This window comes from Mustelus asterias, chromosome 8, assembly GCF_964213995.1.
Source record: "Mustelus asterias chromosome 8, sMusAst1.hap1.1, whole genome shotgun sequence".
Lineage (NCBI taxonomy): Eukaryota > Metazoa > Chordata > Chondrichthyes > Carcharhiniformes > Triakidae > Mustelus > Mustelus asterias.
In genome coordinates, this window is record NC_135808.1 from 130,484,673 (window position 1) to 130,512,257 (window position 27,585).

The following is a 27,585-nucleotide window of genomic DNA, read 5'->3' on the forward strand; positions in this document are numbered from 1 at the left end:
ATGCTCTCTCCACTCCCATTGTTTTGTTTCTTAAAGACTGGATTAGTTGTAAGTATTCGCATTCCAACCATTATTCATGTAAATTGAGTCTGTGTCTTATAAGTTCTGTTTGTGAACAGAATTCCCACTCACCTGAAGAAGGGGCTCAGAGCCTCGAAAGCTTGTGTGGCTTTTGCTACCAAATAAACCTGTTGGACTTTAACCTGGTGTTGTTAAACTTCTTACTGTGTTTACCCCAGTCCAACGCCGGCATCTCCACATCAGTGAGGATTGGGCAGTGAAGGTTCAGCTTTTTGCGAGGTTGGCACCGCCAGAGAGACTGGATTTTAAAACTTTATCTTGGAGGGGTTTGCTATCGTTCTGACAGATTTACCCAGCAGGGCTGCCAGATAAATGGTCTAAAATGCCATTCAGGATCCTGTATCTAGTGGTTTTCTTGTCCTGCGCCTGTACTATTGGTGTTAAACTGGGCGCAGGCAGAAATAGAGCCACGTCCATCTAAACACCCTTCCCACCAATCATGGATATCTAAAACAGCCCCTCAAAAGTAAATGGATTGTTTAAATTGGAAGAAGGAGAGAGCTGCCTATTGTAGCATGTAGCTGTCCAAAATAACTGTCTATTTATTCACTGTTCACAGTTGCTGGTCACAGAGATATCAGCTGGTAACTTGATGCATCTACTCACACTGGCGAAGGGCCACTGGTGACACTGCCACTTCCCTCAGCATGAATCAGGGCGGCACGGTGGCACAGTGGTTAGCACTGCTGCCTCACAGCGCCCGGGTTCGATTCCGGCCTCAGCTGACTGTCTGTGTGGAGTTTGCACATTCTCCCCGTCTCTGCATCGCGTTTCCTCTGGGTGCTCCGGTTTCCCCCTACAGTCCAAAGATGTGCAGCTTAAGTTGATGTAAATTGCACCTAAGTGTCAGGAGGACTATCAGGGTAAATACAAGGGATTACAAGGATAAGGACCTGGGTAGGGTTGATGTCTGTGCAGGCTCGATGGACTGAATGGCCTCCTTCTGCACAGTAGGGATTTGAAGGAGACAACAGGAGAGGGTAGAGCAGAGAATGGAAATGAGAAGGTGGGGGGGGGGGGCGATGTTGGGGTCAGTGAGGGGCTGGGAGGAAACACAGGGAAGTCCTGCTTACAGAGTCAACTGTCACCGAAACATGTGGATAATGTTATCCCTGAAAGGTTCAATCTGTTAGAGACCCCAGCATCAAGAGCAGGACTTGTTTGTCTGAATCACAACACATTATGGGAGCTGTCACAAGAAAATAAAGGTTGTTGGGAGTTTTTGATCTTGCAACCAATATTGCCAGGCTGCCATTTCCCATTTAGATTATGACTGGAGACAGTTAAGCACGACAGAGGAAATTGGCTTTCCCGAAGCCTCGTGATAAAGTGACAGTAGTGAACTTCAACTCTCATTACTGCGATTGCTTCAAGGTAAGGAATTGGATATGGCTTTATAAGTTTGAAAGTAAGAAGGAGCTTGCATTTATTTGGTGTTTTCATGATCTCAAGACAATTCAAAAGCTTTCCAGATCTTTTTTCTTAAGGCCAAGTCACTGTTATGATATAGAAACAAACAGTAGCTAAGTTGTCCACAGCAATGTTCCAGAAACAATTGTGTATTAATGACAGTTAATCTGTTTTTCCAGCAGCGTTGTTTCATACAATCCCTACAGTGCAGAAGAGGTCATTCGGCCTATCAAGCCTGTACTGACTCTCTGACAGAGTACCTTACCCAGTTCCCCCCGCCCCTTCCTCCACCCTCCCCACCCTATCCCTGTAACCTCACCCATTTATCAAGGCTAATCCTTACCTATACATTTGAGAACACTAAGGGGAAATTTAACATGGCCAATCAATCTAACTCATACACTTTTGGACTGTGGGAGGAAACGCATGCAATCTCCACACAGACAGTCACCCGAGGCCAGAATTGAACCTGGGTCCCTGGCGCTGTGAGGCAGCAGTGCTAACCACTGTGCCACCCATTCTTTATCTTTGTCACCTCTTCAAAAAACTCAATCAAGTTGGTGAGACATGACCTTCCCTGTACAAACCATGCTGCCGGTCACTAACTAGTCCATTTTCTTCCAAATGTGCACATATCCTGTCCCTCAGTATCTTCCCCAAAAGCTTCCCCACCACGTCAGGCTCACCAGCCTATAATTTCCTGGATTATCCCTGCTTCCTTTCTTAAACAAGGGAACAACATTGGCTCTTCTCCAGTCCTCTGGAACCTCGGCTGTGGTCAAAGAGGATGTGAAGATATCTGTTAAGGCACCAGCTATTTCCTCCCTTGTCTCCCGCAGTAACCTGGGATAAACTCCATCCGGCCCCGGGGACTTGTCTTCCTCAATGCTATTTAGGATAGTCAGCATTTCCTCCTTCGATATATTGACATTCTCTGGAGCGTTCACACACCAATCCCTGACCTCAACATCCGTCATGTCCTTCTCCTTGGTGAATTCTGATACAAAATATTCATTAAGGATCGCACCCATTTTCTGTGGCTCCACGTATAACTTCCCTCTATTGTCCTTGTGTGGGCCTACTCTTTCACTTGCTGCCCTCTTTTAAAGTTTTTTTATTAGTCACAAGTAAGGCTTACATTAACACTGCAATGAAGTTACTGTGAAATTCTCCTAGTCGCCACACTCCGTCTGTTCGGGTCACTGCACCTAACCAGCGCGTCTTTCAAACTGTGGGAGGAAACCCACGCAGACACAGGGATAATGTGCAAACTCCATACAGACAGTGACCCAAGCTGGGAATCGAACCCAGGTCCCAGGCGCTGTGAAGCAGCAGTGCTAACCACTGTGCTACCATGCTGCCACTCTTGCTCCAAATACAGATAAAAAGCCTTGGGATTCTCCTTGACCCTGTTTGCTAAAGACATTTCATGGCCCCTTATAGCCCTCCTAATTCCACATTTAAGTTCCTTCCTACTTTCATTATACTCCTCAAGGGCTTCGTCAGTTTGTAGATGCCTAGACCTATCATGTGCTTCCTTTTTCCTTTCGACTAAGCTTACAATTTGCCTTGCCATCCATGGTTTCCGAATCTTGCCATTTCTATCCTTCATTTTTGCAGGGACATGCCTGTCCCGCACTTCAGTCAACTGGCTTTTAAAAGCCTCCCACACACCAGACGTGGATTTGCCCTCCAAATAGCCTCAAAGATGAGACACAATGACAGCCCACGAGTTACATTGTGAAAGCATGTGACCTCCACAATGTCAGCCGAGAGGCCAATGGTGGGGCAAAGTGTTGGCCTCGTGGGGAGGTAATGTCAGTTTTGTTTTACTCTTCACAGCACATCTCTGGGATTAACCCTGCAGTGATATTGCCAGATTGTTTTAAATCTGTCTCAAATCCATTTGCTATAACGGATTGATCCCTCCTCCATTGTTGAACAGGGTTTTTTTCTGAAACAAAGGATTGAGCTATGAACTGGTTTTGTCCGTATCATCAGGAGACAGTGTTACCCAGCTGGCTTGTTCAATAAGGATGCTGAGCTGTCGAGATTCAAAAGGACCCAGGGTCGATTCAATTCTGCTGGAGTTAAATGATCTGGGCTGGGGAGGCAGAGGAAATGCACTGCCATTCTCTCTCCCCATTCTAGGGGAGGGCTGTAGCCACGATGCCCATTTCTGGTTGCTTAAGTGGTACTTTAAGCTGCAGCTTGAATCCCTATCACCGCCGCCACTTGAACTTTTTACTGCAGCTGACGGTTCAGACCAGCACGAAGGACGTATGATTTGCTGCCTTGCAGGTGAGACTCGCTGGGGGGGGGGCACGGTGGTACAGTGGTCAACGCTGCTGCCTCACAGTGTCAGGGACCTGGGTTCGATTCCCAGCTCAGGTCACTGTCTGTGCAGAGTCTGCATGTTCTCCCTGTGTCTGCAAGGATTTCCTCCGGGTGCTCTGGTTTCCTCACACAGTCCGAAAGACATGCGGGTTAGGTGCATTGGCCGTGCTAAATTCTCCCTCCGTGTGCCCGAACAGGCGCCGGAGTGTAGCGATTTTCACAGTAACTTCATTGCATTGTTACTTGTGACACTAGTAAATAAATAAAATAAACTCCAGGAACAAGCCTATGCAAGTCTGAGTGAGTCCCCAACCAGTGGGTCACATGGCCCTTTCATGAAAACCCTCAAAGGGCTACGAGACCACATTCCTCACTCTTTAAGTTTTGAATTATATACACATTAGATTTGTAACCATTTGCAAAAATAATCCAAAAGTGATAGGGCATCAAATACAGTCCCTGCAAAGTCTTTCCTCCCTTTCACCTGCATGTGAAAGAGGCCTTGGTGTTATGTCATAGAAGTGTAGGGGCATTCTCCCCCACATTCTCACCGAGAATTAATCAACGGCAGAAAATCTGATTATCTGCTCATTTACACATTGCTGTTTATGGATCTTGCTGTGCACAAATTGGTTGTCTTGCTTCCGACATTAAATACAAATGTAGGAGCAGGAGGAGGCCACTCGGCCCCTCGAACGTGCTCCGCCGCCATTTAATAAGGTCAGGGCTGATCTGATTGTAATTCCAGCCCCGCATTTCTGATAACCTTTCACCCCCTTGTTAATCAAGACTGAACCCTCAGCCACAGGCATGAGTTCAGGTCGCAGTGCTGATAAGGATTTGCGACCCAAACTATCCCATTCCTGGAAATCAAAAATCCTGGAAATGGGGTCGGGAATCCTGGAATCGGAACCCGTTTGCCATTTAGTCATTGTTCAAGATTCTCTTAAGGTTAACGTGCAGGTTCAGTCGGCAGTTAGGAAGGCAAATGCAATGTTAGTATTCATGTCGAGAGGGCTAGAACACAAGAGCAGGGATGTACTTCTGAGGCTGTATAAGGCTCTGGTCAGACCCCATTTGGAGTACTGTGAGCAGTTTTGGGCCCCAAAACTAAGGAAGGATGTGCTGGCCTTGGAAAGGGTCCAGAGGAGGTTTACAAGAATGATCCCTGGAATGAAGAGTTTGTTGTATGAGGAACGATTGAGGACTCTAGGTCTGTACTCGGAGTTTAGACGGATGAGGGGGGATCTTATTGAAACTTATAGGATACTGCGAGGCCTGGATAGAGTGGACGTGGAGAGGGTGTTTCCACTAGTAGGAAAAACTAGAAAAGAAGGGCACAACCTCAGGTTAAAGAACGATCTTTAAAGAGATGAGGAGGAATTTCTTCAGCCAGAGAGTGGTGAATCTGTGGAACTCTTTGCCACAGAAGGCTGTGGAGGCCAGGTCATTGAGTGTCTTTAAGACAGAGATAGATGGGTTCTTAATTGATAAGGGGACCAGGGGTTTTGTGGAAAAGGCAGTAGAATGGGGATGAGAAAAATATAAGCCATGATTGAATGGTGGAGCAGACTCGATGGGCCGAATTGCCTAATTCTGCTCCTATGTCTTATGGTCTTATTTTTGAAGGAGTCCTGACTCATCCCAATTCGGCGAAAATCCAAGCCCCTCTGTCCTTCCCTGGTCCGGCCTACATGTGGCTCCAGCCCTATAGCAATGTGGCTGACTCTCAACTGCCCTCTGAAATGGCTTAGCCAACCACTCAGTTCAAGCAGAACGAGGGATGGGCAACAATTTGGCAGCAACACCCAATCACAGAAAAGAATAAGCCAAGTAAACCAGTGGCTCGATTTCCCTGCATTACACTTCGAAACCACTAAATTGGTTATCAGGCACTTTGGGATGTTCGGAGGTTGTGAGAGGAATAACATTGATATGTCTTTCCTCTTTCCACAATTGCTGGATTATGTTTGATGTGTGGTTGCTGTCACCATGTCAGGAGATAGTAACAAAGAGGCAAGAGGTTACCTCTTTCATGGCTTTTACAATCCGGGAAGCAGCTATCTGAATAACACCAACACCATTTACATCATTGTTTGCATTACCAGAGGCAGCGTGCCTGCACTATATTGCCTGTAGCTTGGCCCAGAGAATATGCAGACTTCAGAACCTGGCAAAAATACCCTGTCGATTCCCAGTTGGGGTCACTGTCTGTGTGGAGTTTGCACATTCTCCCTGTGTCTGCGTGGGTTTCTTCCGGGTACTCTGGTTTCCTCCCACACTCCAAAGATGTGGGGGTTAGCTACATTGACCATGCTAAATTCTCCCTCCGTGTACCCGTACAGGCGCCGGAATGTGGCGACGAGGGGATTTTCACAGTAACATCATTGCAGCGTTAATGTAAGCCTACTTGTGACTAATAAATAAACTTCAACTGAATGGCCCACCAGGGGAGAATGCACAGACTCTGCACAGTGACCCAAGCCGGGAATTGAACCCAGGTCCCTGGCGCTGTGAGGCAGCAGTGCTGACCACTATGCCAAAGTCTGCTGGACATGAAAGATGTGCGTAAGGCTTGGAAGCCAACTACCTTCTGTTTACATCGAGAAAATGGTTTATCCAGCTTGTGCTGGAGAACAATGCTAAAGGTGATTCTTGTAAAATTTATCAGCCCCAGCCCCAACCCCAGCCTCAGTTCCACACCTCCCATCTACCCCCCCCCCCCCCCCCCCCCCACCACCCCGCCCAGAAAATGTCTGCATCTACGTTTATCTACTTAGTGGAACTTAGCAATCGGTTCCCCTTAACCCTTCCCCTTGCATCAGCCCGTGAGGCTATGGGATCACCAATTAAAGTTCAACCAACCTGTGGTTGAACCTGCACCTACCAAACATTTGCATTTTCCAGCTGTTAGAAATGGTTTGCACAGCTGTTATGAAGTAAGATTTGAAGCAATAAATCTTTCAGTGATGTAGTTGCTTCATACCTACCAGTGAACTCCCTGAAGTATTGAACTCACTCCATCCTCATTCCTTTGCTGGGCCTCTTGAACTCTGCTTTACTCAGTGCAACTTTCATAGTTTATATTCTCCAAGCGGGCCCCACCATAATCACTGACTTTCTGAGACAGATTTTGATTTGATTTGATTTAATTTATTATTGTCACATGTATTAGTAAACAGTGAAAAGTATTGTTTCTTGCGCGCTCTACAGACAAAGCATAGCATTCATAGAGAAGGAAAGGAGAGAGTGCAGAATGTAGTGTTACAGTCATAGCTAGGGTGTAGAGAAAGGTCAACTTATTGCGAGATAGGTTCGTTCAAAAGTCTGACAGCAGCAGGGAAGAAGCTGTTCTTGAGTCGGTTGGTACGTGACCTCAGACTTTTGTATCTTGTTCCCGACAGAAGAAGGTGGAAGAGAGAATGTCCAGGGTGTGTGGGGTTCTTAATTATGCTGGCTGCTTTGCTGAGGCAGCGGGATGTGCTGACAGACGCAATGGACGGGAGGCTGGTTTGCGTGATGGCCTGGGCTACATTCACAACCTTTTTTAGTTTCTTGTGGTCTGGGTCAGAGCAGGAGCCATTCCAATCTGTGATACAACCAGAAAGAATGCTTTCTCTGGTGCATCTGTAGAAGTTGGTGAGAGACATAGGTGAGATGCCAAATTTCCTTAGTCCTCTGAGAAAGTAGCGGCGTTAGCGGGCTTTCTTAACTATAGTGTCGGCATGGATTGGGCGGGGGGGGGGGGGCAGTATCTGCACTGCTTTGACTCATACCCCTAACCTTACTGAGAAGGTGTTTCATCATTTGGCCCCTCCTCTGCTGTTTCATAGACTTATAGAATCACTACAGTGCAGAAAAAGGCCATTTGGCCCATCGAGCCTGCACTGACACCCAGCCCCTAGCCCCACAACCCCACGTGTTTACCCTGCTAATGCCCCTGACATGAAGGGGCAATTTAGCATGGCCAATCCATCTAACTCACACAATCTACCTAACTTGGAGTCTGCGAGGAAACCTACGCAGACACAGAATACTACGGCACAGAAGAGGCCCTTCGGCCCATCAAGTTTGCACTGACGTACGGAAGGCCTGACCTGCCCATCTAATCCCACTTGCCACTAGTCTTGAATGTTATCACAGAATCCCTACAGTGCAGAAGGAGGCCATTTGGCCCATCGAGTCTGCACCAACCCCAATCCCACCCAGGCCCTATCCCCAGAACCGCATATATTTACCCTGCTAACTCCCTGACACTCGGGTTAATTTAGCATGGCCAATCCACCTAAGCCGCATAATCTTTGGACCGTGGGAGGAAACCGGAGCATCCGGAGGAAACCCAAGCAGACATGGGGAGAACGTGCAGACTCCGCACAGTGACCCGAGGCCGGAATTGAACCCGGGTCCCTCGCGCAGTGAGGCAGCAGTATTAACCAGTGGCCACCGTGCCCGTCACTATGGCATGCCAAGTACTCATCCAGGCACTTTTTAAATGATGTGAGGCATGCCACCTCCACCACCCTCCCAGGCAGCGCATTTAAGCTTAAAGTTTATTTATTATGTCACAAGTAGGCTGGGTAAAAATGTTTTTCCTCAAATCCTCTCACCCCCTCACTTTTAACTTGCGTCCCCTCATAACTGACCCTTCAAATAAGAGGAACAGCTCGGGGGGGAGAACGTGCAGACTCCACACAGACAGTGACCCGAGGCCAAACTCGAACCCGGGTCCCTGGCTCTGTGAGGCAGCAATGTTACCCACTATGCCCAGTTTGTCTAATGCAGTCGTGAAGTGGATAACCGTGCTCACAAAGCAAATAAGCAGCATGTTTCACACAGCATCCGGCAATGTGGATGGTACGAAATGCACAGGTGGGATGGTGCAGCCGAAAAAAAAATTACAGCAGAGCCGAGATGTGATGGCATTAAACCCTAACATGCAGAAGTTCATAAATAGCAAGGAACATTTACATTCCGCCTAGCAGCGAGTTCTAAAGACTTCCCACCATTCATTTACAATGTGAAGGATCTCTCCCTCTGCTTTGGATAAGTGCCAACCATTGCGCTGTCTACATTATTAATCTGAAGGTTGAAAAGTGGGAAGAGATCAGAATTCTCTTTTTTCACTTCTGGCTGCAGTCAGTGTGATCTCGATATGCAGTGCTGTCCGGGAGAGAGTTGCAGGGCTCTGACCTAAGCAACAGTGGAGGATCAGCAACATACCTCCAAGTCAGGATGGTGCGCGGCTTGGGGGGCAATTTGGAGGTGGTGGTGTTCCTATGTCCGCGCTGTTCTTGTCCTTTTAGGTGGGAGAGTTTGCGGGATTTGGAAATGTGGAGGCTTTGGTGAGTCACCGCAGTGTGTACCTTGAAGAGAGCATACGCTGTCACTTTGCACTATTGGTGGACCCAAGGATAGTTTAAGGTGGTGGATAAGAAATTTCCAATCAATAGGACTGTGATGTCCTGGATGGACTTAAAGGTTGTTAGCACTGCTGCCTCACAGCACCAGGGACCCGGGTTCGATTCCCGGCTTGGGTCACTGTCTGTGCGGAGTCTGCACGTCCTCCCCGTTTCTGCATCGGTTTCCTCCGGGGGTTCTGGTTTCCTCCCACAGTCCAAGAATAGGCAGGTTGGGTGCATTGGCCATGCTAAATTCTCCCTCAGTGTACCCGAACAGGCGCCGGAGTGTGGTGACTAGGGGATTTTCACAGTAACTTCATTGCAGTGTTAATGTAAGCCTACTTGTGACACTAATAAATAAACTTTAAACTTAAAGAATGTTTCACATATACCCTTTTTTATTTGCCATTATAGTTTGTTGTGTAATTTCAAGAAGAAGATTAAGTTTATTTATTAGTGTCACAAGTAGGCTTACACTAAACACTGCAGTGAAGATACTGTGAAAATTCCCTAGTCACCACACTCCAGCACCTGTTTGGATACACTGAGGGAGAATTTTAACATGGCCGATCCACCTAACCTGCATGCCTTTCGGACTGTGGGAGGAAAGCAGAGCATCCGGAGGAAACCCACGCAGACATGGGGAGAACATGCATGCTCCACACAGACAGTGACCCAAGCCGAGAATCGCACCTGGGCTCCTAGCGCTGTGAGACAGCAGTGCTAAACCACCGTGCCGTCCCAATCAATTAGATTGAATCCCAAGAAATTAAATATAGCTCTTGGGACTAAAGGTATCAAGGATACGGGGGGGGGGAAGGGGGGGATCAGGATATTGAATTCGATGATCAGCCATGATCAAAATGAATGGTGGAGCCAGATTCGAAGGGTCGAATGGCCTACTCCTGTTTCTAGCTTCTATGTTTCTCCTCAACCTGCTCCTTCTTTCAACCTTTCCATGGTTTATTGAGTCCCTTTCTCCTTAAGGTTTTTCCTTTCCATCCATGTAGCTTTACTTTCTGGTTGGTTTTCCCTCACCGTATTTCTGGTAAATAAACTGCGTCTGCAATGGTCGGTCACCAGTGGTGTGCCCCAGGGGTCTGTTCTGGGACCCTTGCTGTTTGTCATTTTCATAAATGACCTGGATGAGGAAGCGGAGGGATGGGTTGGTAAGTTTGCCGACGACACGAAGGTTGGTGGGGTTATGGATAGTCTGGAGGGATGTCAGAAGTTACAGAGGGACATAGATAGGATGCAAGACTGGGCGGAGAAGTGGCAGATAGACTTCAACCCAGATAAATGCATCGTGGTCCATTTTGGTAGGTCAAATGGGATGAAGGAGTACAATATAAAGGGAAAGACTCTTAGTACTGTAGAAGATCAGAAGGACCTTGGGGTCCGGGTCCATAGGACTCTGAAATCGCCCCCACAGGTGGAGGAGGTGGTTAAGAAGGCGTATGGTGTGCTGGCCTTTATCAATCGAGGGATTGAGTTTAGGAGTCCGGGGATAATGATGCAGCTATATAAGACCCTCGTCAGACCCCACTTGGAGTACTGTGCTCAGTTCTGGTCGCCTCATTATAGGAAGGATGTGGAAAAGATTGAAAGGGTGCAGAGGAGATTTACAAGGATGTTGCCTGGATTGAGTGGCATGACTTATGAGGATAGGCTGAGGGAGCTTGGTCTTTTCTCCTTGGAGAGACGAAGGATGAGAGGAGACCTAATAGAGGTGTATAAGATGTTGAGAGGCATAGATCGGGTGGACTCTCAGGGGCTTTTTCCCAGGGTGGAAATGTCTGCTACGAGAGGACACAGGTTTAGGGTGCTGGGGGGTAGGTACAGGGGAGATGTTAGGGGCAAGTTTTTCACACAGAGGGTGGTGGGCGAGTGGAATTGGCTGCCATCAGTGGTGGTGGAGGCGAACTCAATAGGGTCTTTTAAGAGACTCCTGGATGAGTACATGGAGCGTAATAGGATGGAGGGTTATAGGTCGGTCTAGAAGGTAGGGATGTGTTCAGCACAACTTGTGGGCCGAAGGGCCTGTTTGTGCTGTAGTTTTTCTATGTTCTATGTTCTAATGCCAAAATATTACCTCCTAGAAACGGTCTGGCTTAAATCCATATGTATCCCTCTACATCATTTCTTTTTCCATTTTAATTTCTTTCATGCAGCATTGCACTTCCTGAAAATCTGCTGCCCTGAGATCCCTTTTCCTGAATGGTTATTATCTGTTCTGTCCTCTTTTCAACTTTAAAATTAATAACTTCGTGATTACCAGACCCCCGAATGTTCCCTTCCTTCAATGTGGCTTTTTATATCGCTTCTCATTAGTCTGGAACAAATCCAATATTGTTCATTTCCCCTCGCGATTTCCCTTACCTGCTGTTTAAGAAGAGCTTTTCAAAGTACTTCAATAAACTCCCTCATGCATTCTGAATGTCCCCCCCTCTAAATCCCAGTCAATGTCACGAACATTGAAATCCCCCATGATTACAGCTGGGGTCCTGTCGCTAATCTTTCTATGAGCTTCCCAGGCAACATGTACATTTCTGTTTTATATTTGTGGTGCCATGCAGTCTATTCCCACCATCAAATATTTTCATCGTTGACAATCACCACATGGGAACCTTGCCTGAATCCCCAGTTCCCTCCTGGCTTGAATATATAAACTTCCCCTGAAAAGCTGTGTTGCTTCTCCAACTCCCCTCTCTCTCGCTCTCTCTCTCTCACTTTCCTTTTAGCCATGCACGCATAGCACTTCAGAACTTACTCTCTTTCTTCAACAAAGTTTCAGTAACACCTGCAATACCACTCCCAGCTCATCCATCTTACGGGCAGCATAGTGGCATGGTGGTTAGCACTGCTGCCTCACAGTGCCTGGGACCTCGGTTGGATTCCCAGCTTGGGTCACAGACTGTGTGGAGTCTGCATATTCTCCGCATGTCTGCGAGGCTTTCCTTCCGGTGCTCCAGTTTCCTCCCACAGTCTGAAAGACGTGCTGGTTAGGTGCATTGGTCATGCTAAATTCTCCCTCAGTTACCCCAACAGGCGCCGGAGTGTGGCACCCAGGGGATTTTCACAGTAACATCATTGCAGTTGTAATGTAAGCCTACTTAGAAGAATCATAGAATCCCTACATTTCAGGAGGTGGCCTCTCGGCCCATTAAGTCTGCACCGACCACAATCCCACCCACACCCTATCCCCATAACCCCATGCATTTCCCCTAGCTAGACCCCCTGACACTAAGGGGCAATTTAGCATGGCCAATCCACTTAACCTGCACATCGTTGGACTGTGGGAGGAAATCGGAGCACCCGGGGGAAACCCACGCAATCACAGGGAGAATGTGCAAACTCCAATACACAGTGACCCAAGTTGGGAATCGAACCTGGGTCCCTGGCGCTGTGAGGCAGCAGTGCTAACCACTGTGCCACCATGCCGCCCAATTGTGACACTAATAAATAAACTTAAAACTTATGCTTTATGTTCCTGGTGTTCATGTGACAGTCAGTGAAAACTTTCACCTTTGTTGGTACAGTACAGTGAGGTCAAAATCCTGGAATTCCCTCTCTAACAGCATTGTGGGTGTACCTACACCACATGGACTGCAGCAGTTCCAGAAGGCAGCTCACCACCACCTTCTCAAGGGCAATTAAGGATGGGCAACAAGTGCTGACCTCGCCAGAAAAGCCCAGATCCCACAAAAGTGTGAAGAAGGTACTTGGGATGTGGGCAACATTTTTTAAAAAAGTTTATTTATTAGTCACAAGTAAGGCTCACATTAACACTGCAATGAAGTTACTGTGAAATTCACACTATGGGGCGGCACGGTAGCACAGTGGTTAGCACTGCTGTTTCACAGCTCCAGGGACCTGGGTTCGATTCCTGGCTTGGGTCACTGTCTGTGTGGAGTTTGCACATTCTCCTCGTGTCTGCGTGGGTTTCCTCCGGGTGCTCCGGTTTCCTCCCACAGTCCAAAGATGTGTGGGTTAGGTTGATTGGCCATGCTAAAAATTGCCCTTAGTGTCCTGGGATGTGTAGGTTAGAGGGATTAGTGGGTAAAATATATAGGGATATGGGGGTAGGGCCTGAGTGGGATTGTGTTCGGTGCAGACTCGATGGGCCGAATGGCCTCTTTCTGTACTGTAGGGTTTCTATGATTTCTATGATTTCTATGATGCCTTTTCGGGTCAATGCACCTAACCAGTATGTCTTTGGACTGTGGGAGGAAACCAGAGCACCCAGGGGAAACCCACACAGAATATTGTCCATCTAACCGTCTCTGAGAACTCTACGAGATTGCCATGTAGCGTGGGACTAAAGGTAAATGTAGGTCAGCTGCCCTTCCTGAGGGTTAGTGAACCAGCTGGATGTTTATAACTGTCCGGTTGCTTTCATAATCATCTTCTGATACCAATCCACAAATAATCAGACTCATTGGATCCAATTTCACATCCTGCAACAGCAGAATTCCTGAGTTGCAACCTTGAGTTGCTTATGCAGTCCTGTAATCATTGGATAGAAAGCTAGATAAAGAATAACTAATTAAAAGACTAAGACTCCTGTGGAGTAAGAAAGGAGCTCTGCACCGTCGGAGGTGACATCTCCTGGTTAAACTGAGTCCCTGTCTGTCTTCTCGGGTCTGTGCTATTTGACAAAGAGAAGGGGCGCTCTCCTGGATATCCAGGCCAAGTTCTCCATATACATTATCTGGTCATTAACCCATTTGTAGGAGCTGCCCCCCCACGCCCCCCACCCCCCCCCCCCCCCCCACGCCCCCCCCCCCCCCCCCCCCCCCTCAGAATAATTGCCATGTTTTCCTACTTTAGAAACATAGAAAATAGGGGCAGGAGGAGGCCACTTGGCCCTTCGAGCCTGCTCCGCCATTCATTATGATCATGGCTGATCATCCAATTCAGTATCCTGATCCCGCCTTCCCCCCAGTCAGGCAGCGATAATATTTCTAAATGACTTCATTGACTTTAAAGTGCTTTGGAAGGTCCAGACTTTGCACTAGGCATCTTCTTCTAATTGGCTAATGAGATGTGGGATCTGGCAAATAAACCTGTTGGACTTTAACCTGGTGTTGTGAGACTTCTTAAGATGCTGGAAAAGCCAGTCCCTCTAACCTTGAGAAGGTGGTGGTGAGCTGCTGTACCCCAGGTGGTGTAGTTACACCCATGGCGCTGTTGGGATGGGAGTTCCAGGATTTTTTCCTACACATCACTGCTTTGTAATCCTGTGCCCATGTTTTGAAAGTCTCCCAACATTAGGTTCACTGGAACAAACGGAGCCTGGTCGAGCAAAACATCGAAGGGGCGATTAGAATCCAGCCCCAGTTATAAAATTATGGGTGTCAAAGCACAGGAGGCAGCAATATGGCTTACCAAGTCTGTACTAAAGGCAGCCCTGTAACTGGAGCCATCAACTCTAATCTCCTTTCCCTGGCCTTTCCCCATCACCTCTTATATTATTCCTTTTCAAATACTCACCCAATTTCTTTTTAAATGATGATATGGTTGCTGCCTCAATAGCCACTTGTAGTGAAGAAATTCTTGCTCTAATAGGCCTCTGGTGGGAAAATATTTCTTCTAACCTCTCCCCTTAATACTGACCATGATCGCCCTGAGTCTATTCCCCCTCATTACAGATATGCCAACCAGTGAAAAAAAAGAGCATGCATTTATGAAGCACCTTTCATGAACTCAGCATGAACCAAAGGGTTTATTGCCAATTATAAACTCCTGTTACACAGTAGGAAGCAAGGCAGCCAATCTCAGTACAGCACAAACCATAAGACCATAAGCTGTAGGAGCAGAAGTAGGCTATTCGGCCCATCAAGTCTGCTCCGCCATTATACAAGATTATGGCTGATCTGATATGAAAATCCTCAGCTCCACTTTCCCATAAGTCCTGATTCCCTTACTGATTAAAAATCTGTCTATCTCAGCCTTGAACATACTCAACAACCCAGCCTCTACAGCGCTCTGTGGTAAACAAATTCCACAGATATACCATTTGATTTGATTTATTATTGTCACATGTATTAGTATACAGTGAAAAGTATTGTTTCCTGCGCGCTATATAGACAAAACACACCATTCATAGAGAAGGAAAGGAGAGAGCGCAGAATGTAGTGTTACAGTCATAGCTCGGGTGTAGAGAAAGATCAACTTAATGTGAGGTAGGTCCATTCAAAAGTCTGATGGTAGCAGGGAAGAAGCTGCTCTTGAGTCGGTTGGTACGTGACCTCAGACTTTTGTATCTTTTTCCTGATGGAAGAAGGTGGAAGAGAGAATGTCTGGGGTACATGGGGCCCTTGATTATGCTGGCTGCTTTTCTGAGGCTGTGAGAAGCGTAGACAGAGTCAATGGATGGGAGGCTGGTTTGCATGATGGACTGGTCTTCATTCACAACCTTTTGTAGTTTCTTGCGATTTTGGGCAGAGCAGGAGCGATACCAATCTGTGGTACAACCAGAAAGAATGCTTTCTGTGGTGCATCTGTAAAAGTTGGAGAGAGTCGTAGCTGACATGCCAATTTTTCTTAGTCTTCTGAGAAAGTAGAGGCGTTGGTTGGCTTTCTTGACTATAGTGTCGGCATGGGGTGCCCAGAATAGGTTGTTGGTGATCTGGACACCTAAAAACTTACCCTACCCTTTAAGAGAAGAAATTCCTTCTCATCTCTGTTTTAAATGGGCAACCCCTTACTCTGGGATTATGCCCTCTTGTCCTAGACTCTCCCATAAAGGGAAACAACCTCTCAGCATCTATCCTGTCAAGCCCCCTGAGAATCGTATATATCTCAATAAGGTTGCCTTTCATTCTTCTAAACTCCAATGAGTACAGGCCCAACCTACTCAGCCTCTTCTCCTATGAAAACCCCTCCATACCCAGAATCAACCCAGTGAATCTTCTGTGGCCTGCCTCCAACGTCAGTATATCTTTTCTTAGATAAGGAGACCAAAACTGTTCATAGTATTCCGGGTGTGGCCTAACTAGCGCCTTGTTTGGTAACAGCAAGACTTCCCTAGTTTTATACTCCATTCCTTTTAAAGTAAAGGCCAACATTCCATTTGCCTTCCCTATTACCTGCTGAACATGAATGTGAGGTTTGTGATTTATGCACGAGGACTCCCAACTCTCAGCGCTACAGCTTTCTGCAGCCTTTCCCCCTCTAAATAATATTCAATTGTTTTATTCTTCCTGCTAAGTGCATAACATCACATCTTCCTACGTTACATTCCAAGTTTTTGCCCATTCACTTAACCTGTCTCTATCCCTCTGTAGACTTTGGGGTGGAATTTTCCTATCCCACCACCACGGGAATCGTAGCGGACAGGGGCATGGGCGGACCATCTGTTGACCTCGGTCGGGAATGTTGACCTCGGAGAGGAATTTCCGGTCTTAGAGTGAGTGCGGCCGGAAAATCCCACTCCTATGTCATCCTCACCATTTACCTTCCCATCTAGTTTTCTGTCATCCACAAACTTGACATTTGCTTCCCTCAGCCAAAACATAAGTAGATATATTGTAATTGTGGTCCCAGCACTGATCCCTGTGGCACTCCGCTAGTTAAAGCTTGCCATCCTGAAAATGCCCCTCTTATCCCAACTCTGTCTTCTATTATTTAGCCACAGCTGGGTAATGAGAAGGGAATCATCTTTGAGTATTGCTGAAAACCTGTTGTCAAAACCTTTCATTTTGCAAAAATATCAATGTCAGGGGAAACAACATCTTTACACCGCGTGAGAAAAGAGTGCTGATTGGTTGGCAAGTAGGCGCTGATTGGTAGAGGCATTGCCATGGAAACTGCACTGGTTAATGGTGACTGAGAGCACTGGGATTCTTACAGTTTCACACACTATAAGATGGCTGTAAGACTGGCCTCATCAGAAACCTTGTAAATAGGGCCCAAGCCATTTGCTTAGCATGAAAGCTTGATGCTGAAATTAGGCACCTGCGGGATAATGGCTGCCCTGATCATATCATTTTGTGCTGTACACCACATAATCACATCAACCCCGGGCCTACGGCTGTCACTATCAGTCCTGAAAAGTGCCCAGTCTAGCTCAGATTACCCTGAGGTATCTCAGCAATTTGGGCAGCAGGTGAAGCTACTTGCTTCATGCCACTACAATGCAGTAGCGACGTGAGTGATATACGCCACTAACAGGATGCTGCCATCAAACCTGAAAGACATCCTGCCTATCACAATTAAGTAATGTGGTGTATGAATTTCAGTGCCAGTGTGAGGCCAGGTATGTAGGCCGCACAACTCAAAGGCCGGCAGACTATCAAGCAGCATGTCCCAGCCACTCTTTGCAATGAGCAAGATACAAAACTGTACCCAACAAGCCCTTGCTAGTTGGGTATGGTCAAAACATGGTGCCCAACATTAGATGTGATTCTGCGATTGGACAACATTTGCTAAATAATCCTCAATGTGCTAAAAATTATACTGACAACCAATTCAAGATTGTCAGTTGGGCTCCTAGTGTGACACATTTGCATGTACTGGAAGCAACGCATATTAATACACAGGATCAAGTTGTTTGCAGACAGAAAGAACAGGTACACACATTGCACCTGTTTCAGCTGAACAATACAAGAGATAGCCATTCACTCGTTCATTCCTCATACCTTGACCAATCAGAGACTAGCTGCCTGGTTAAAACGTTCAAACAGTGCTTGGCAGGTAACTGTCCTCTATTCTTCTTTGAAATAATGTCATGGGAACTTTTATGTCTCATAAAGGAGAGATGAGTGTGACCGTTTTTGACGTCAAGGCAGCATTTAACCAGCGTAGCAACAAGGAGCTCTAGCTAAACTGGAGTCAATGGGAATCAGGAGGAATACACTCCACTGGTTGGAGTCACACCTGGCACAATGGAAGGTGTTTGTGGTGGTTGGAGGCCGATCATCTCAGTCCCAGGATAACATTGCAGGAGTTCCTCAGAGTGGTGTCTAAGGCCCAACCATCATCAGCTGCTTTGTTAATGACCTTCCTTCCATCATAAGGGCAGGTGGGGATGTTCATTGAAGATTGCACAAAATTCAGTTTCATTCATGACTTCTCAGACACTGAAGCAGTCCATATCCAAATGCAGAAAGACCTGGACAGTATCCAGACTTGGGCAGATAGCTGGTAAGTAACATTTGTGCCACACAAGTGCCAGGCAATGGCCAACTCCAATAAGTGAGAATCTAACCATCGCCCTTTGACACTCAATGGCATTACCATCTCTGAATCCCCCACCATCAACATCCTGTGGGGGGGTGTAGCATTTACCAGAAACTGAACTGGACTAACAATACAAATACTGTACCTACAAGTGCAAATCAGAGGTTAGGAATCCTGCAACAAGTAACTCCCCTCATGACTCCCCAAAGCCTGTCCACCATCCACAAGGCACGAGTCAGGATTGTGATGGAATGCTCACCACTTGCCTGAATGAGTGCAGCTCCAACAACACTCAAGAAACTCAACACCATCCAGGACAAAACAACCCGCTTGATTGATACCCCTTCCACAAACATTCAGTCCCTTCACCACATATAAACAGTGGCAGTAGTGTGTACCATCTACAAGATGCATTGCAAGATCTCACCAAGGCTGCTTAAACCACACTTACTAAATCTTCAGCTGCCACCATCTGAAAGAACAAGAGCAACAGACACTTGGGAACACCACCACCTTGAAGTTCCCCGCCCAGCCTCTCACCACCCTGATTTGAAAATATATTTTGGTTGTTGCATTCTCCTCTGTGTCAGGAAATAGAGGTAGTTTTGCACAATTTATATTTGTATTTGTGGGTATTGGAAATGAAGTATAACTTTAAATAAGCTTAATTTTGTGTTTCTCTATTTGTATGTTAAGAAAGGTTTAATAGCTTCAGTTTTGTCAGCTGCCTGCATTGTAATGAATGTTTTACAACTATAAAGTAAAGAGGGTTTAAAGAAAAATGTGGCTGTTGCTTAGCACCCAGGGCTACACTGAGACAGGAGGAACTTTGGAGTTGGTTGTAAGATAGTGCTAGGTGTGGCTGGACGCAGGACAAAGAACTGCAGGGAGCAGGTTTCCCAAAAGAGCCAAAGAAAGTCCCAGGGCAATGGGACAAAAGAATATCTGAGGATGAAAATTAAGTCAAAGGGACAAAGAACAGGAATGTAAGTAGGGTCCTGTTCAGGGAAATTAAGGTAAAGAGCAAATAAAGGACTCTGAATTAAAGAAACAACTGCAGGAAGCAGATTTAAAAATTCAGCTTGCGAGAAGCCATTCTTTTGAGTTAGACAGCTGGTGGCTCCTTATTGCGTGCCTGTGAGCAGTAGTGCTCTAATGGCACGGCAGGGTACCCGAGAGTGTCTGTGGAAGGCAAAGCTTGAATGAGTTTGGTTATCCAGAGCAGAAGAATACCAAAAGGAGGGGTTGAAATCCTGGAGCTGGATCCTTGGTGAAGGCATCCAAGAGAAAGTATTGTTTGGGAGAAGATTCCAAGGCATGTTCTTCAAGAGCAGAAATTGGAAACACTCGTGCGAAAGTCAGAGTTCCACTGAGACCAGTTGGCTCAGAGTCTGGCAAGTGTCTTGGGGAAATTGATGAGAAATCGACAGAGGTTGCATTGGATGGCATCTCACACTTGGTTCCAGAGTATGGTGTGTCTGACCACATTTTGCCATTGGTTTCCATGGACTGCGTACTTATTGAGAATATTAGAGTATAAGATCCATTGTGTAACTTGCATTATCCTCAGAAATCTGTATAATTTGGAAAGGTATAACCGGAGTGAATATTTTGTTACAAGTTCATCGGAACTCAAAATGTATCTAAGCAAAAAGTAAAAGTTAGGATCTATCAAGCCGCGTTCCAGTCAACTAGTTTGCGACACAGATTGTTTAGGCAGCATGGCCTAGACTTGAGAGATACTGGGCCAGTTAGATGGCTTTTATGGAGTCTCAAAGACCACATATAATTCAAATCCATTATCCCCTCAATCTGCGTATATCTCAAGTTACTCACACTAACATGCTCATACTGATTTAGAATTTCTGTCCAATGAGGCAACAGCTGCACAGACAAGTGCCTCACGAAACCTTCAGACCAAACAAGAAACTCACCAAAGATCTTTAGACAGCAACTTCCAAACCAAGAGCAGTTCCATCAAGAAGGACAAGGGCAACAGGTACATGGGAACACCACCACCTGCAAATTCCCCTCCAAGCCACTCACCATTTTAATTATTTTTTATTTGTTTATGGGATGTGTGGGTTGTTGGCTGGACCAGCATTTATTGCCCATTCCTGAAGGCATTTAAGAGTCAATCACATTGCTGTGGGTCTGGAGTCACGCGTATGCCAGACCAGGTTAGGGTGGCAGATTTTCTTCCCTGAAGGACATTATTGAACCAGATGACAACAATTGACAATGATTTCATGGCCATCATTAGACTTTTAATTCAAGATTTTTATTCCATGGTGGGATTTGAACCTGGATCCCCAGAGCATTGCCTCAGGCCTCTGGGTTGCTAGTCTAGCTACAATACCACTACACCACTGCCCCCCCACAAATTGGAAATATGTCACCGTCCCTTTGCTGTCGCTGAGTCAAAATCCTGGAATTCCCTCTCCAATGGCATTATGTGTCAACCCCCAGCACGTGGACTGCAGCGATTCAAGAAGGAGCTCACCATCACCCTCAAGGGCAACTAGGAATGGGCAATAAATGCAGGCCAGCCAGGGACACCCATGCCCCATGAATGAATTTTTAAAAAACTGACAATAGATTTGCCGATCAGGTAGTGAGACAAAGACGCCTGAAATTTTAAGAAACAATTAGTTGCTGCTATGGAGATAGTTTGGCGACTGGCTCAATGGATGGATTAAGTTGGGCCTAATAACCCTCTTCATCCATAGTCACCATGTAACTTTGTGAAGTAGGAGTTTGTTCTCTGGGGTTCAAAGGAAGGAATTTGCCAGGATCAGGAACCACCAGCGGCGATGGAGTACAAGGTTTGGACAACACCGAGTTGAGCACAGTGGTAAGCACTGCTGCCTCAGCGCCAGGGACCCAGATTAGATTCCCAGCTTGGGTCACTGTCTGTGCGGAGTTTGCACATTCTCCCCATGGGTTTCCTCCGGGGGCTCCAGTTTCCTCCCACAGTCCAAAAGACGTGCTGGTTAGGGTGCATTGGCCATGCTAAATTCTCCCTCAGTGTACCCAACAGGCGCCGGAGTGTGGTGATGAGGGGAATTGCACAGTAACTTCATTGCAGCGTTAATGTAAGCTTGCTTGTGACACTAATAAGTAAACTTTAAAACTCTTTTTGGTGAGGCACGCAAGTTTTGGCACAGCCTGCAAAGCCACCTTGAAGTCCAATCAACACCCTGAGGCAAGGACAAGGCACGAAATCTGAGGGAAGAAAACATTCACCTGGTGTTATGTGAGAACAGTTGTGCAGGCTGTTTTCTGGCTTGATGCATTTGCTTCCTTGCCGCTGATATAGTTCCCGACCTTTGCTCATTCATTTTCCAATCACAGACGCGCAAGTTCCACATTTCTTTGATCTTTTCCTTCAGTTGTTGCCTTTGATATTGGCCTGATTATGCTACTTTGTAAAATTGAAAAGCTCACAAGCTACTGCAGACTCACACTTCCACTTCAACTCATTACTGAGTTTGTCGATCGATGTTTTCGAGAGCTCATGAGGAGGATGATGTTATGACTGGTACAAGAGAACTTGCAGAAGGAGGTTCATCTGACATAACTGGAGAGATCTGTAGAGATAGTAATGCTGAGTGGAATCTAAATTTCTGTTTTAAATCTCTCTTGGAAACACTATAAAGACCTTCAATTACATAGCGCCTTTCATTCCTGTTGAATTTCTCAATATGCTTTCAGCCAATAAAGTGCTTTTGACGTGCAGTCACTGTTTGTTTTCATTTGTGATGTAGTACCACTGCCAAATAATTTCCCTTGAGGTGGTGGTGGTGAGCCACCTTCTTGAACCACTGCAGTCCATGAGGGGTAGGTACACCCTATCCCATCTCCGGAATCTCCACATCATGGGTAGGGACACCCACAGGGCTTCTAAAGAACAAAGAAAAAAGAGCAAAGAAAAGTACAGCACAGGAACAGGCCCTTCGGTCCTCCAAGCCTGCGCCGATCATGATGCCCTAATTAAACTCAAAGAAAACCTTTTGCCCTTACTCGGTCCATATCCTACTATTCCCTCCCTATTCATGAGGGAGTTTCAGGATTGTGACCCAGTGACGATGAAGGGACGATGATATATTCCCAAGTTCAGATGGTCTGCAGGGGAGGTTGCAGGTGGTGGTATTCCCGATTTCCAGCGTGCATCTGACGCTGCCGGAAATCCGGCACTGGGAGACGCAAGTGGGGCGCGAGCGCTCAGGGAAATCCCGTGAATCGTGGTCGTAATCTTCTTTATCTCTAGCCTACCAAACCCTTTAATGATCTTAAAAACTCTATCGGGTCAGCTCAGCTTCCTCTTCTCCAAAGAAAGTTATTTCCAGCCTGTTCAATCTTTTAAACCAAAAACAAAAGTTAACTGCGGATGACGGACATCTAAAATGAAACCAGAAAATGGTGGAAAGACTCAGCTGACGATATTTAATGGAAGTGATGGGGTCTTGCCACCTGCTGGTGAGCCAGCGATCATCCCTTGTTGCCTCTTTTTGAGAAACAAGAGCTCGGAGGGCCGAATGGTACTGTCGCTGGACTATTAATCCAGAAACTCAGCTAATGTTCTGGGGACCCGAGTTCGAATCCCACCACGGCAGGTCGTGGATTTGAATTCAATAAAAAATATCTGAAATTAAGGATCTACCAATGACCATGAAACCATTGTCAATTATTGGAAAAACCCATCTGGTTCACTAATGTCCTTTGGGGAAGGAAATCTGCTGTCCTTACCTGGTCTAGCCTATATGTGACTCCAGAGCCACAGCAATGTGGTTGCCAGCATAAGTAAGGACCCCACGCACCCTGAACATTCTCTCTTCCATCTTCTTCAGTCGGGAAAAAGATACAAAAGTCTGAGGCCACGTACCAACCGACTGAAGAACAGCTTCTTCCCTGCTGCCATCAGACCTTTGAGTGGACTTACCGTCAATTAAGTTGATCTTTCTCTACACCCTAGCTATGACTGTAACACCACATCCTGCACTCTCTCGTTACAAAGAACAAAGAAAATTACAGCATAGGAACAGGCCCTTCGGGCCTCCAAGCCTGTCCATCTGAACTAAAACTCCCTACCCTCCTGGGGACCATATCCCTCTATTCCCATCTTATTCCTATATTTGTCGAGGGGCCCCTTAAAAGTTACTATTGTATCTGCTTCCACTAACACCACCCCCCCCCCCCCCCCCCGGCAGCGCGTTCCAGGCACCCACCGGCCTCTATGTTAAACTTCTCTATGAACAGCGGTGGAGCAGATTCAATGGGCCAAGTGGCCTAATTCTGCTCCTATGTCTTATGATCTTATGGTATTCTTTGTCTGTGTAGCGCGCAAGAAACAATAGTTTTCACTGTATTCAAATACATGTGACAATAATAAATCAAATCAAAAAACCTCCACTGACCAATCCAACCTCTTCCCCCTCCTGAACCATAGACCAGAAAGGTTAACTGTTTATCCACTTCTGCTCTCCACCTGCCTGACCTGCTGAGCACTTCGACTGGTCACTAAATAGTGTGGGCAAACAGCTTGTAATTTTTAAAGATATACAAGCAACAACTGCAACAAACACTGCGCCGCCGCCTGTTGTGGGCGTTTCAACTGGTTATAAATGAAGGTTTGATAGATTCTCGCAGCGCCTTGCAAATAAAAGGAAAAGCCTTATTAACTTTACAACTTCAACCAGTAACAAGTAAGAGGCCAGCTGCATTCATTGAATAAGATGAAAACAGGGTGGATTTGGCTGTTATTTTCCTATCGCCTTCACACGTCAGGAATCGGAGCCACACTTAGCTCACATGAAATGACAGCGTTCAGCATACAAAAGGCACCCAAAATAGACGCAGCAGGTCCATTGTAACCTCGGGTTTTTCAAATTTACCAAGGGTAATTTGAAATAGTATCGCCTCTGGTTAACAGCGCAGGAAACTGGTGCTTTGTGCTGCAACGTTTGATTTATATTAACAATGAATATTTGTGACTAGTCTATTAGATATTGTATAGAAAGTGTCATCTTCAGATTCAGTCAAATTCACTCGCATATGTGGGATTACCGAGCTCAGAGACCGGCTCAATTTATATTTCTTCCTCAATATAAAAAAATACTCCCGATTCTGACTGTTCCGTAAGATTAATTATTGATTTGGAAAATCAAGAATAGAAAGCTGATTATGCAGTCAGAAATTTGAAATGTGAGATTGATTATACTGGGATGTGTATTCAGCCTAGTTGTGCAGTGTATAACCAGGGTACGGAATAGCTGGGCAGGACTATCTAGAGCTTTTTCTGATGGTTACTGATGCTCAGCTTTGCAAAGCTCGCAGCTGTAAAACCACACATCCAACTGTAGGCAAATATCTTAAAGGAGAAATAAGGCCATAAGACATAGGAGCAGAATTAGGCCACTCAGCCCATCGAGTCTGCTCCACCATTCAATCATGGCTGATATTTTTCTCATCCCCATTCTCCTGCCTTTTCCCCATAATCCCTGATCCCCTTATTCATCAAGAACCTATCTATCTCTGTCTTTAAGACACTCAATGACCTGCCCTCCACAGCCTTTTGCGGCAAAGAGTTCCACAGATTCACCACTCTCTGGCTGAAGAAATTCCTCCTCATCTCTGATTTAAAGGATCGTCCCTTTAGCCTGTGGTTTTGCTCTCTGGTTCTAGTTTTTCCTAGTGGTGGAAACATCTTCTCCATGTCCACTCTATCCAGGCTTCACAGTATCCTGTAAGTTTCAATGAGATCCCCCCTCATCCTTCTAAACTCCAACGAGTACAGACCCAGAATCCTCAAGTGTTCCTCATACGACAAGCTCTTCATTCCAGGGATCATTCTTGTGAACCTCCTCTGGACCCTTTCCAAGGCCAGCACATCCTTCTTTAGATACGGGGCCCAAAACTGCTCACAATAGTCCAAATGTGGTCTGACCAGAGCCTTATACAATGTTTTTCCTTTGGCTGGAAGCCTCCTGTCCCCAGCGGGAACAGAGAATTTGAGCCACAACTCCATTCACTGCAGTGGGACTGGAGAATCCTAGCCGCAGGCAAAGTGGGAGAATTCCAGCCTTTTTTCTTTCCGGTGAATGCGGGCGTGGCTGGCAATGCCATTTTTTCCCCCTTGAACGGAGTTGGGAACAGAAGGTTCTGAGGGGTCTGGCATGGTAAAGAGTAGATAAATCTCCAGGGCCAGATGAAGTGTCGGCCAGGTTATTGAGTGAAGCAAGGGAGGAAGCAACAGGGACGCTGGCAATAATTTTCAATCCCTCTGTGGCCACAGGAGAGGTGCCAGAAGATTGGAAGACAGCCAATATGATACCATTATTCAAGAATGGAGGAAGTGATAAACCAGGAAGCTATAGGCCGGTCAGTCTAACATCAGTGGTGGGGTAACTATCAGAAACAATTCTGAGAGACAGAAATGATCTGCATTTGGAGAGGCAGAGATTAATCAAGAACAGCCAGCATGGTTTTGTTCAGGGGAGGTCATGTTTGACCAACTTTATTCAATTTTTCAAAGAAATGACCAGGTGTGTGGATGAGGACAATGCATTTGATGTCATCTTCTTGGATTTCAGCAAGACTTTTGACAAGGTCCCACGTGGGAGACTGATAGTGAAGGGAAGAGCCCATGGGATCCAGGGACATTTGCCAAATTGGATTCAGAATTTGCTGAGTGACAGGAAGCAGAGAGTGATGGTCGAGGTATGTTTTCCAGACTGGAAGACCATGTCCAGTGGGGTCACACAGGGATTAGTGTTGGGACCCTTGCTGTTGGTGATTTATATAAATTATTTAGACCTGAATGTCGGAGGGTTGGTCAGTAAGTTCGCTGATGATGCAAAAATTGGTGGGGCGGTAAATAGTGAGGAGGCTTGCCTTAGACTATAGGAGCATATAGACAGGCTGATCAGATGGACTGATCAGTGTTACATGTGAGGTGATGCACCTGGGCAGGACAAACAAGGCAAGGGAATACATGATAAGTGGCAGGACCCTGGGAAGCACCAAGGATCAGAGGGACCTTGGTGTGCATGTACACTAGTTCTTTAAGGTAGCAGGACAGGTGGATCAGGTGTTTAAGAAGCCATATGGCATTCTTACCCTTATTAGCCCAGGCATAGAGTATAAGAGCAGGGAGGTTGTGCTGGAAGTGTATATAATGTCGGTTAGGTCACAGCTAGAGTATTGTGTGCAGTTCTGGAATCCACAAAGGAAAATGGTTGTCGTGGTTGGAGGTCAGTCATCTCATCCCAGCTCCAGGATATCACGGCAGGAGTTCCTCAGGGTGGTGTCCTAGGCCCCAACCATCTTCAGCTACTTCATCAGTGACCTTCCTTCCGTCATAAGGTCAGAAGTGGGATGTTCATTATTGACCGCATAATGTTCAGCACCATTCACAACTCCTCACAGACTGAAGCAGTCCACGTCTCAATACAGCATGACCTGGCAATATCCAGGCTTTGGTTGACAAGTGGCAACTAACATTCACATCAGCAAATGAAATGGTCATCTCCAACAAGTGAAAATCTAACCATTGACAATCAATGGCATTACCATCACTGAATTCCCCCACCATCAACACCCTGGAGTTACCAGTGGCCAGAAGCATAACTGAACTGGACTAACCATATAAATACTGTGGCTACAAGAGTAGGTCAAATTATGGGAAGCCTGTGTAACTCACCTTCTGACTCCCCAAAGCCTGTCCACCATCTACAAGGCAAAAATTAGGAGTGTGATGGAATACTCTCCACTTGCCTGGATGAGTGCAGCTCCAACAACACTCAAGAAGCTCGACACCATCCAGGACAAAGCAGCCCACTTGATTTGCATCCCTTCCACAAACATTCACTCCCTCCACCACTGACACAGTGACAGATGTGTGTAACATCTACAAGATGCACAACAGGAACTCACCAACATTCCTTCAGAAACACCTTCCAAACTCTTCCATCCAGAAGGAGAAGGGCAGCAGACGCTTGGGATACCACCACCTGGAGGTTTCCCTCCAACTCACTCACCATCCTGGCTTACAAATATATCGCCGTTCCTTCACTGTCACTGGATCAAAATCCTAGAACTTCCTAGCAGTGCTGTGAGTGTACCTACACCACATCAACTGCAGCGGTTCAAGGCGGCAGCTCACCACCACCTTCTC